The sequence below is a fragment of the Natator depressus genome, chromosome 3 (genome assembly GCF_965152275.1).
Source record: "Natator depressus isolate rNatDep1 chromosome 3, rNatDep2.hap1, whole genome shotgun sequence".
In the NCBI taxonomy this organism is placed as follows: Eukaryota; Metazoa; Chordata; order Testudines; family Cheloniidae; genus Natator; species Natator depressus.
In genome coordinates, this window is record NC_134236.1 from 50,352,601 (window position 1) to 50,364,954 (window position 12,354).

At 40.0% G+C, this 12,354-nt stretch overlaps 1 protein-coding gene across 9 annotated transcripts in view; it reads right to left on the reverse strand.

Moving 5' to 3' along the window:
• Window positions 1-1,343: 1,343 nt before the first annotated feature.
• Window positions 1,344-12,354, reverse strand: part of KHDRBS2 (KH RNA binding domain containing, signal transduction associated 2) — a 614,322-nt gene continuing 603,311 nt past the window's right edge. For 4 of the 9 annotated variants that reach the window (XR_012638773.1, XR_012638768.1, XM_074947899.1 and 1 more), the window contains one exon: window positions 1,346-1,532. The gene's annotated coding sequence lies outside the window, so the exon portion shown is untranslated. Of the gene's footprint in view, window positions 1,533-12,354 lie in introns of all 9 variants that reach the window. The other 5 variants (XR_012638772.1, XR_012638769.1, XR_012638770.1 and 2 more) reach the window with 3 other exon arrangements.

Sequence of the window (12,354 nt, forward strand, 5' to 3'; positions counted from 1 at the left end):
GAACCAGACATAATGCATTAAACTGCACTTTGCAGAATTTTTCTAGACACTAAGAAAACATTAATTTCTATAGGCACTAATGAAATGAACAGCCATTAGGGATTTTTATGTGTAGTTTTGCAAAATCTTTGAAGTTTCAGAATACACTGCGGATTGTGAATACATTCAAAAAGTATTCTACCTTATAGCTGAAAACAAAGGATGACAAATGCATTTGCAGTCTCTAATGGAAAAGGAAATCACCCAAAGAAAGGGGGAAAAAATCACTTTTTCTACTCAAGGCCTGGAAATTGTTTTTGGATCAAGTCACCTGATCTCCCTGCTTCCTTATCACTGAACTATGGCAGGTCAATCAGAGAGGACAAAATAATGTGTATGACTAGGGTGAAGCTCAAGTACCAGTGCAGGGTTGTTCACTTAAAACCAAAACATGAGAAACCAAAAATCTCCTGATGCTGTCATGTCCAAGCCACAAAACCTAACTGGCTTTCCTCAGCAAGATGTTGAACTTAAAAGTATCATGAAGATGGAATTTCTTCAGGCATATTTCCCTGAAAAATACATATACAAACATCACTTTGTCTTCTCTTAATTTCTACCTGACAGCTCTTGTGCAGGATCCACCCATACCAATAACACTAACAATATTTAAAAGCTAGTTATGGTTCGAAATAATTTAATGTTTTTGCATAACAGCTTTTAACATTGCTAACACCTCAACTGTAATTCTACACGTTGTATCAAACTCCTCAAATATCGATCTGGATAAGCAAAGGGTTTTTTGGCTAGTCAGCAAGAGCGCTGCTTTTCAAATGCCCACCTTTAATTTTAATTACATCATTTGCTCAATAATTAGAAATAGTCTTGGCCAAAAGAACCTTAAAGTTGTATTTAGGTGTTGAAAAATGTAATATTTCAAATTCTTATAGTTTAGCTTTTGTTTCCTCAGACCTGTAGTCCTAGAAGAAGAGTCTTCATGTGTGTGATGACTAAACTTGACACATCAGATCATGAGAGTTTCATATGTTTAGCAGTTTGTTACTAAGCTACTGGATGCACTGTAAATTCCTTTGCCTTAAAATGTCCCAATACTTTGAGGAAGGAGCAAATGTAAAACAGAGATGCAATCTGTGAACTAAAATGGGCATTGTGTGATTTCAGAAGGAAAATATTGAATTCTAAATGATATCTACTGTACATAGCTATAGATACAGATAAAATGCATTATACGAGTATGAACTCTTTGGTATAGTTTAGGTCTTTGACATACAAGTAGGATCCACATTTGGAAAATTACAACAGGAAGAGCTTTATTTCACAGCCTTGTTATAATCTTTGTCACAAAAAAGAAATAAAGTTGTTCCATTTTCAGCTCTTGATTAAAATTTTTTTTCACTGAAAAATAGTGCCATAGTATTACACTCATATATTCTTGGAATAATAAGGATGTAATGTCCCATTTTGACCTTTCAGAATGCTGCATTTTGATTTGCTTGTCATAACGTTTCTTCCAATGTTACAGTCTTATTAACCTGTGGAAAGAGAATGGAATGAGAGGCAGTTAAGATACAGAATACTGAGGAAGATCTAAGTAGTACAACACACTTGTGTAGTTCAAAGAACATAGCATACATTAATATTTTTGGTATTTCATCATTATTGCATCAGAGCCTAACAGGAATGCTGAAGTGGTACATATTTAAATCATCATGACAATTCAGAAACTGTAATCTGCATATCTTCAGAGCTTGTATCTGCCTGACGGGGTAGCTACTATAATCCGAAAGACTACATATTTTCAGTGTCTTTAGAAATATTTTAGAAAAGGAGGAATTAAAGTATTTTATCACAATTCCAAAAATAGATATTTCAATAAAAGTTATAGCGTATATGAGTGAGGGTCAGTTTCTGCCAGCCTTACAAAATGTCATAGAGTCTTAGGCCGGTCTACACTAGAAAATTAAGTCCGTTTAACTTCATCAATCCAGGGTCTGAAAAATCCACACATTGTTAAGCCGAACTAAGTCCCCAGGTAGACAGACCTAGCTATCGCCTTTTGGGGAGGTAGATTACTTATGCTGATGGTAGAATCCCTCCCAGCCGTGTAGGTAGTGTCTACATGGAAGTGCTACAGCAACCAGCTGCAGTGGCCCAGCTGACCTGCTGTTGTATGTTAAGTGTAGACAAACCCTTAGATTCATAGATTTTAAGACCAGAAGTGACCATTAATTATCATCTAGTCTGACCTTCTGCATAACATAAACTAAAGGACTTCTTGATAATTTCTGGATCAAGCCCATAACTTGTATTTGAGCTATCGCATATCTTTTAGAAATCTTGACTTATAGCCTGCAAGTGATGGGGAGTTTGAATTGTTAATGGTTAATAGCCCCTTTTGTGCCGTAATTTCTAGTCTGAATTTGTCTAGCTTCAGCTTCTCACCATTGGTTCTCATTATGCCCTTTTTGGTTGGATTACAGAACTGTCTGCTATCACAAATCTCTTCCACATCTAGGTACTTCCAGACTGTGATCAAGCTCTCAGCCTTCTCTTGGATAAACTAAATAGACTGAGCTTCTTTAGTCTCTCCCTATAAGGCATGTTTTCCATGTAGCTCTTTTCTGAAGCCTCTCCAATTATTCTACATCCTGTTTGAATTGTGGGCACCAGAACTGGAGATTGTATTCAGTAATGGTTTTACTAATGCCATACTTGGAATACCATCTCCCTATTCCTACTTGATATTCCCCCGCTTACACTTCCAAGAATTACATTTACCCTTTTCGCTAAAGCATTGCACTCGGACCACATGTTCAAGTTGTTATCTACCATGATGCCTTATTCCTTTTCAGAGTCACTGGTTTCTAAGATACTATTGAAGAAAGTGGGGCTACTCACAAAGTAAGATACTACTCAACATGAATAAAGTGGCAGAATCTGGCACTATTTATAATGCTTTCACTTCACCTGAGACTTCTTAGTATAAATAAAAATGTCAGCATTCTTCCCAATGTCAGTGTGATACCAATTCAAGCTACACCATGATAAAAACTTCTATGAGGACAATATTATCTACCTTAGATAAATGGCTTGTAACTTTCAATATGTCTTGCTTGTTTGCCTTAGCTGCTTTGTCTTGCAATCTGTGAATACGTGGACGTTTTCTAACAGATGGGAAAACTAAACACTTTAAGCTGAAGTGCTCATCCTTTTTACTGGATTGCAAGCATAGTAGCAAAATGTGGTTTCAAGTAATCTCTGACCTACAGACCACCATCTCTGGTGCTGACAATATACAATTAAATGTCCATTCAATAACACAATGCCCAGTTCAGCAATGGTCCTCTGTGAGCAAAACCTACATCAATGTAATTTTAAGGATGATTGCTAAGAGCTTGTGGTGACTATTGAGCCAATTTGTTGCGGAGCTTTTAGCTTACAATTGTTTTGAAAGGTTACACTCACCAGTACAATGAAAAATTAACACTGAAAACAAAGAAGCATGACATATATCTAAGGTGTGAGTTATTAAAATTCATACATTATTTCAAGTTACAGAGTTGTGTGACTACTTCCTACCTTTGGAAAATGTAGTTTGAATGTCAAAATGTCCATTTAGAAATTCTCATGATTTTTACATATTGGTGGAAATACATTTTTACTGATTCTTCAGCAACAAAGATAATAGGCCAGCAGTCCACATTCCAAGACCTAGCATTAACACTTTCTCTCATATACGACCGTTCACAGTTTTGTAGGTCAGTAAGGCTTAATTCACAAAACGACTAAGGTGCCTAACTGTCACTTTTGGCATCTAAATCAGGTCCCACTGGGGATTTACAAAACCCTTGTTGAGTTGCTGCTGAACACTGTAGGCACATACCACTGTAGCACCGACCTTTTGGAGGGGTAAAAGTTCCCATGGCGCCTGTGTTTCTGTCTCTGGGCATGCACACTGCAGCCCGGTGCCCAGATGCCTAAGCCCCAGATAGATGCATGAACAAGGGGAAATTGGAATTCTTCTGCCTAACTTGCCTATAGGGCCTACTCCAGCAACCATGCTCACACCTTGCCTTCCAGACTGGCCCCCCATAGATGAATTTACGCAAAACAGCCAGAGCAGAATGATGATGTTGCTCAATATTTTTAGCCCACAGGTTAGGGTACTCACCTGGGATGTGGACAACACCCTCAGTCCACCAGAGGGGGAAGAAGGGATTTGATCTGGGATAAGCCACCACTCATGAGAATACTCTAGCTATGGGATAAGAGATTTTCTGATGCGGGGCCTCCTCAATCTCGCCTGTTGAAGCAACAGGAGAGACCGAGAAGCCCCACTTCTGACTATCCCATAACCCAATGGTTCGAGCATTCACCTGAGAGGTGACAGATTCCAGTTAAAATCCTTTCTCCCCTTCAGCTGGAGGGGGTGCAGGTGACTTGAACTGGGGGGTCTCCCATGTTGCAAGTGAGTATCCTAATCACTGGGCTAAAAGTTCTGAGGGAGCCCCTGCCTGCCAAAATGGAATAGGCACCTGATGCCAAGAGTGGGTTTGCAGCTGAAACACCTGAATAGAGTGAGACTCCTATTTCTAAGAGAAGGGAGGGCTTAGCACACACCCTTCAGCTCAGCATCTCCAACTGGTTAGCTTAGCTGAGGTGCCACCTAGAATTCTGGGTTTCATTAATCCCATTCTGAGGCACCTCTCTCCCTCCATTCCATATAAGGAGTCCTGGTGAATACCAGTGATTTTCCAAGTGCCTAAAAGTTAGGTGTGGCAATGCTGAGTGTCACAAGTTAACCTAAGTTACTTTGTGAATCTAGCCTGAAGTGTTTTAAAAGCATACAGTAAGAATCTTTTTTTATTGCCTCTTATCAAAGCTAAACATACAACAGGAAACACTATATTGCTATAACACCATCTGCAAAACAACTGTGGACAATGAAAGAGGCAATTACATAATTTCGTTCATGTGATTTGCATCATTCCACAAATAGCAAAGGATGAACACAGCAATAGAGTGACAGGCAAGGACACTTGGATTCATCTTTAGACAAAGGATTAGGATCATCAAGAAAATCAATGAGTACAAGTTTTATGCAGAGTCCCTCTCAGATACATTCTCCTCTAGATGTACACATGTAGCTCCCGCTCCTACTGCAAACCCTATTATTATACCATATACAACCAAACACAGGTTTGTGAACAGTCTTTGCTCTCGCATCTATAGACATATAGCTATGAAGCCCAATCTGGTTGTTATTTTGTGACAACCTCTATCCCAGGATTTATTTTCACTTACCCCACTCACTGCTTATAATAACTGAGCTCTTGCCATTCAGACTGCAACACTCTTGGAACATGCTTAAGAAATCTCTATTCATTTTAATATGGGAATGGGGGCTTAAACAACTCATAGAATGTCAGTCAGCGAGGGTGATGGGTGAACATACTGAGGTATTTGTTGATGAGCTCGCCTTCTATGTCAGAGAAATATACAGAATAGTTGACTGGCTTGAATATTCACTTATTATTTAAAAAAAAAAAGGGAGAACATCAGGGTCCAGACACCCCAAGTGGAGAAAAAGAAATCTAAACCCCACAGAATAAGCAATTGCATCGGTTGTATACAATGTTATTATGTATAAATCTATATCAAGTAAGGTCTTTAACGAAAACTTTTAATGGTCTGAACTTGAAGGTCATTAGGAGATATGGATCCATGTTATAGTTAGGAATGTATGTATATGTGCAGAACATTGTAATTGTAACTAGGATGCAGCTGCATCATCACCTCACAATAGCGGGTGAAGTAATCAGGCAAGGAGGGACACCTCTCCAGCGAGTTGCTTACACAGAATTAATTGCAAGCACCTAGCATTGTAAAATCTAGTGAAAGACAATGGTGGACCATTAAAGTTAATGGAAAGACATTGAAACTGAAAAGAAAACCCCAGTCTTGGAAAACTAAGGAAGGAGGGAGTTTCCCCTGCTCTCTATAACCATGAATACCCGTAGTCTGAGAGATCAGGAAAAACCACCTCTAAAGTCTGTTAAAAGGGAAAAGGTGAAGTGAAGATGGTCCTGAAATTGAGGGCCAGCATCTAAGCAGGATGCTGTCTGTAAAACACTGGATCCCCTCCAGGACACAGGGCATGATGGGAAACTATACAGAGACAACAGGTAACTTGTATTAAATAAGGAAATTTAGTTAATATGGAAATGTAAAGCCTCAGATTGCATCTTTGTGTTTATTTTCTGTGTAACTTGTATGTGTTTGGTTTTCCTTACTATTTCATCTGTGAATCTATAATTTTCCTATTAAATAAACTTTGTTTATTTTTAGCCCAAGCAGGTCTCTGTTATGCAACTGTGTGAAGTGCATGTCACAAAGAAAACTGATAACTGGGGGCAGGTTTACTCCTTTAAGGATGACAAACCAGAGGGGAAAAGTCCAAGTGGCTGGTAGTTAAGAACTCAGGGAGATGGATTTGGGGGGACTTGGACCAGATGGGCTAGTGGGATGAACCTACAAGGAGTAACCTGGTGTACGGAAACCAGGATTGAAACCTTTATGCTTGTAAACTGGCTACAGCTGTCAGAGCCATAGCAGCATAGCCATGGGCGGTGGGTGAACCATGGGCTCGGGGAGGCTAGCCCCCAGCCAGGCACACCCCTTCCAACTGAGGCCCCGCCCCTTCTGCTCCCTTTACCCCCAAAGCCTAGAGGCCCCCCCCCCAGCTGCCAGGCTCCCCAGCCCTGAGTCGCCTGAGCGCCTCCAGCCCCCTCTCCCCCAACTCTGGGCAATGCGGCCCCAGTGCCAGAACCCCCCCCGCCCCAGTACTAGGCGGCCCCAACTGCCCTAGCCCCAGCCTCAGCAGGATTCCCTTCTTGGAAGAGGAGCAGCCTGCCTGGGAAATGGCCCAACTAGCTACAGGAGGGGGCCTGGAGTGGAGCGTGGCTGGGGCCACATGGGGCTGTTTGGGGAGGCACAGCCTTTCCCAGTCTATTATATGCGCCACCCATGAGCATAGCATTAAGGTACCCAAAGTTACAGTAACAGAACTCCTGACTGGTCTGGCTGATCCCAAAACATCACAGAGTGGCCTACTAGAACCTCCAGGAAGGGAAGAAACCTGTCTCTAGCACTCATCAGGGTTGGGGATGAAGGTGGAGAGTTAAAATCAGGAGCTCTTTTCTCCTGCCCATTCCTAGCTATGTTTTTAACATATTCCTTCCTGGTTATGTAACTGGAGCCCACACTAATCATGCTCTGCACCTAAGGGCAAGTGATGAACTCCAGGGTAAGGGAGGGAGTAACTCCTGTGGCTGTGCAGCTAAGCTGCAGCGACTGGATGGTCCACGGAAATGGGAGTACTAAACATGGGTTTTGATAAGCTCATTTACATTAAAAAAAAGAACAGGAGTACTTGTGGCACCTTAGAGACTAACAAATTTATTAGAGCATAAGTCTCTAAGGTGCCACAAGTACTCCTGTTCTTTTTGCGGATACAGATTAACACGGCTGCTACTTTGAAATCTCTCATTTATATTGCTTTCCTTCTCACCTGAACAACACAATACCACCTTGTGGCTATATTCTGTCAAATAGGATCATTAGTGACATTTTCTAAATTCTGAAATCACTTGACCGAGGACTTCGATAGTTTCTCTCTCTGTGTAATTATCTTATTTTGTTAACTCTTAATATGCCACATCAAATTAATAAGGAATGTAATAATCAGGCATGGACGCAATAGACATGTGTCTAGGACCACAGTGTCTGAAGTCAGGTAATTATGCCAGAATTTCTGCTTTCATTAAAAAACAAAAATTGTAAGCCCTCACTAAGGTTATAAAAAGCTTGAAAACTCATGCAGTGATGTCTGTCTGAGTCTGCAGACAGACTGAAACAGTAGCTCAGAGACAGACAAACTACCCATGAAGCTAAATGGAGTGTTAACTCCAAGATATGCTGCTAAGGGGAGCCCTGTCAATTCCACCCTAGGAAATGAACAAGGATTCTGTATGTGACAGGAGGAAAAAAGAGCAGCAGGCCTTGCTTGCTCACATGCAGCTAAACCCTTTCCATTAGGTCAATGATGGGGCCATCTCTGCTTCTCCAGAGTGGGGGAAGCAGGGATCCCTGCTCCACCACTGATGCTCTTCAGGGGATGGGGAGTCCTGCCACTATAATTCGAAATGCCGATGAGCCTTTGGCCCTAGGGCAGGGCTACAGTGGCAGAGCCATGAGGGACCCTTGTTATGATGCATGTAGATCCCTGGCTTGCCTTAATTTGGCCCTGATAACTATGCAAAAACATAAAAGTCTTCATTTTCAGAAGTGCTGAAACACCTGCAGTCAAGGACAGTTGTGGAAGCTCATCAGCTTTGCAAATCAGGACTTAAATATATGGAAAAAATAATTTTAACTTATATCACAGTATTTAATGAATGAACTTTGCTAAGATAAAGACTTCATCTCTAAAATGCATTGAAAAGGAAAACTTTGTCATGCAAAAATGTATTCCGTTTCCCATTTGGCACAACACAATTCAGTGTGCAGTGATGTGTATATATATACACACACATACACTGTCATATACTTTTACATCATTTCAGAGATACATTTTAAGAAGGTCAGCTTTTTTTATTTCTTCATGCAGTGGGAACAAAGTAACTCGCCATGACAAAAATCAGGCCACACATGAAATATTTGGAAGTGTAATCATACAATTGAGGGTCAAAATGTACTAGGGTAGAAACTATAAATACAAAAGCAATGAACCAAGTCAGTTCTAGCCTCAAGGTTTGATTCATGATGAAATATGTTTTGTTATTATTTCCTAAGATCTTATAGGTTTGAATAAAAGTGCACAAAAAAACTGGATTTCTCCTGAATGATAATAGTGTATGGATTACTTCAAATTATGAACATCAAAAATCATAACCACTGGAAACAGCTTTTTTCAGTGTTGAAAGCACCGCATACATGCCGAACAGATGAAATTTACACAGCTCATTATTTAACAATAGCAATAGCCATTTTACTTTATTGCTGGGTTAAACGGATGTCACATAAAATTGCACTGAATTTTGAAAATGGAAATTGGTGACTGTTAATGCTAGGACAGAAGGTATTTTTCATGCTGCCTAGGATTTCAGATTTCTTGGCCAGGAACAGAAAAGAAAAAAGCCAAAAATATATAGATTTTTGCATAGGTCAAATGTAATCATTGTTATAATTTGGGAACAACGTGGCTGTCCTACTAAACAGTTCTAGAGATTGAACATTCCCCCCATCTTGGTATGTATACTCCACTGAATAACAATGAATTACTTTTTGAACGACCCTTCCTTTCAACAGGACAGAAAGAATGGTTCCAGGACTCTATTTGTGCTTATGAATTGTGAGAACATGGAAATGAAAGTGTGAACAGGGTTTATGAATGCAATTAGCACATCACTGTTCATGTTTTCACTGCTTGATTTTTTTTTTTAATTTAATTTTTTTTTTTCATTTTGAAACTTGATTTTTAGGGTTAATTTGATGCAAGTGGACAAATCCTCCCCTTGCTTATACCCGTGCAACCCAACAGAAACCTGGCCCTGGGCACATGCACTGTATTAGAATAGCATGTAAGAAGCTTATAGCACCAGAATGCAAGAACTGACAGATTTATACTACATAACTAGTGTATGGTATCATGTCTAACAGCAGCTGTGAGTTTGGAGGACATAAATTCCAGGTCTGTGGGAAAAAAAGATATGGCAAAGTACTAAAGCCTGTTTATAACTTTATGTATATGAGTAGTCCTATTGACTTTACTGAGACTACTCACATACTCACAGTTATACATGTGCTTAAGCACTTGGCTGGGTCAGTGCAATCTATGTATTTTAAAAAGAAAAACCCTTTTATTTATGGAAAATACTATGGTACTAGCCTTGGTAGTTTGCAGATTCAGGACCCTAGAGCCTGATGCTAAACCTTTGAAGTCCATAACAATCTTTCCGTTGACTTCAGTGAGCTCTGGATTAGGCTCTAGGGTCCTGAATCTGCAAACTACCAGGCATAATACTGACTCTTGTGAATAGCAGCATTGGCTTTCAGTACAGTGTAAAGAACATGAGCCCTGCAAATAATGTCAAAAACTGAGAAAATATGAACATAACAAGGCCATATGGGCTCAGATCAACCATCAATATTCTGTGTTTTTATGTTTAACACAACAGAATTTTAGACACAAATTTTATAATCCTTGCTGCTGCGAGCAGTCCCATTGAAGCAGTACTCAGGAGAGGAAAGGTCTGCCTAGTTTTTTAAAAACACACTTTGTTTTATTGTTCACATACATTAACCTCCAAAACAAGTATAAGCAAATCTTATCATAATCTATATTTGTTACCTTTAAGGATCCTGTTGTGTTTCGTCAGCCTCTTATTATCTGTGATTTTTATGTTGTTCACGTTCCAAGAATGGTAACTATATATTATAATATGTACTTGATCCTGATACAAGGCTCCTTGTCATATTTTTTTCAAAGGATGTCTCATATTTTATTTCTTCATGCCATTATTATGTTGGGGTCGGAAATCTGTCCTTTTCCAAAGACAAGCTTCCACTTTTCTGGGTTTGCATAACTGAGCTCTTATTGTACATTGTGTCACCCATAAACACTTTATTGGAAAGACTCATTGAGGTGGCAGAAATTGTAGAGGAGAAGATTCTTGTACCAGCTGTTGGGAGACTATAAAGGAATAGTTAGGGTTAGCCCTAGGTGTTTGCCGTCCAGGGCAGAAAACAGGTTTGGTGCTCACCCCTCCACAATTTCCACAAATGGCTGACCAAAAATACACACCAAAACACAAGTGAGTGGCTGAGAGATGTGTCCTACCTCCCCGATGATGATTTGGCATCCCCCAGAAATTGGTGGCCAGAGCGACTGCCTGCCTCTGGGAACAGTAAGGCTGCCAGTATTAGTTGAGGCAGTGGAGATGTTGATATACTATCTAGAAAATATTAGACCCTTGCAGTACATTGAACATTGACATTTCTTTCTGCGTTTTTAAAACATTTCTTCTTGTCACTTTTTCCAAACAGAGCAGGTGTGTTGTCTGCAGGCCTCTTGACCAATTCAATCTTCCTGGGAAGCCTCAGCAAAAATAAGAGTCACCAAGATTTTTTAGTGGAGAAGTAGTGTAATTTTTTTTGGTAGTGCTCCCAGAAGGAAAAGTACTCTTCATACAGGATGGTGCCGTAATGATATTTGTAATACAGCTGGTCAGACAAGTTGTAGGAGGACTAGAAAAATTAGTTGATAGGGGCATATTATATACATCACTGTGTGTTCACATGTGGCATTCCACATCACTGTCAGCAGGGTTTTCAAGGTCTCTGTCATAAATATAAAGGGAAGGTAAACACCTTTAAAATCCCTCCTGGCCAGAGGGAAAATCCTTTCACCTGTAAAGGGTTAAGAAGCTAGGATAACCTCGCTGGCACCTGACCAAAATGACCAATGAGGAGACAAGATACTTTCAAAAGCAGGGAGGAGGGAGAAAAACAAAGGGTCTGTGTCTGTCTGTGTGATGCTTTTGTCGGGGACAGAACAGGAATGGAGTCTTAGAATTTAGTAAGTAATCTAGCTAGAGATGCGTTAGATTATGATTTCTTTAAATGGCTGAGAAATTAAGCCATGCTGAATAGAATGGATATTCCTGTCTGTGTGTCTTTTTGTAACTTAAGGTTTTGCTTAGAGGGATTCTCTATGTTTTGAATCTAATTACCCTATAAGGTATTTATCATCCTGATTTTACAGAGGTGATTCTTTTTACTGTTTCTTCTATTAAAATGTTTCTTTTCAAGAACTGAATGTTTTTTTCATTGTTCTAAGATCCAAGGGTTTGGGTCTGTGGTTATCTATGCCAATTGGTGAGGATTTTTACCAAACCTTCCCCAGGAAGTGGGGTGCAAGGGTTGGGAGGATTTTGGGGGGAAAGACGTTTCCAAACAACGCTTTCCTAATAAAAATAAACCCAGTTAGACGTTTGGTGGTGGCAGTGGAAGTCCAAGGGCACAGTGTAAAATAGTTTGTACCTTGGGGAAATTTTAAGGAAGTTTTAAGGAGGTTTTAGGAGGTTTTCATGCAGGTCCCCAAATCTGTACCCTACAGTTCAGAGTGGGGAAGGAACCTTGACAGTCTCATTCTACAATGATCATTCTTTCTCGATATTTGAATGGAGCAAGATTTGACCTCAAGTCATCTCTGGTTCTGCCTATAAGACTTTCTGAAACTCATCAGAGGGAATTCTTCTACTCTACCTGGTAGTGTCTTGTGGCCACCATTAA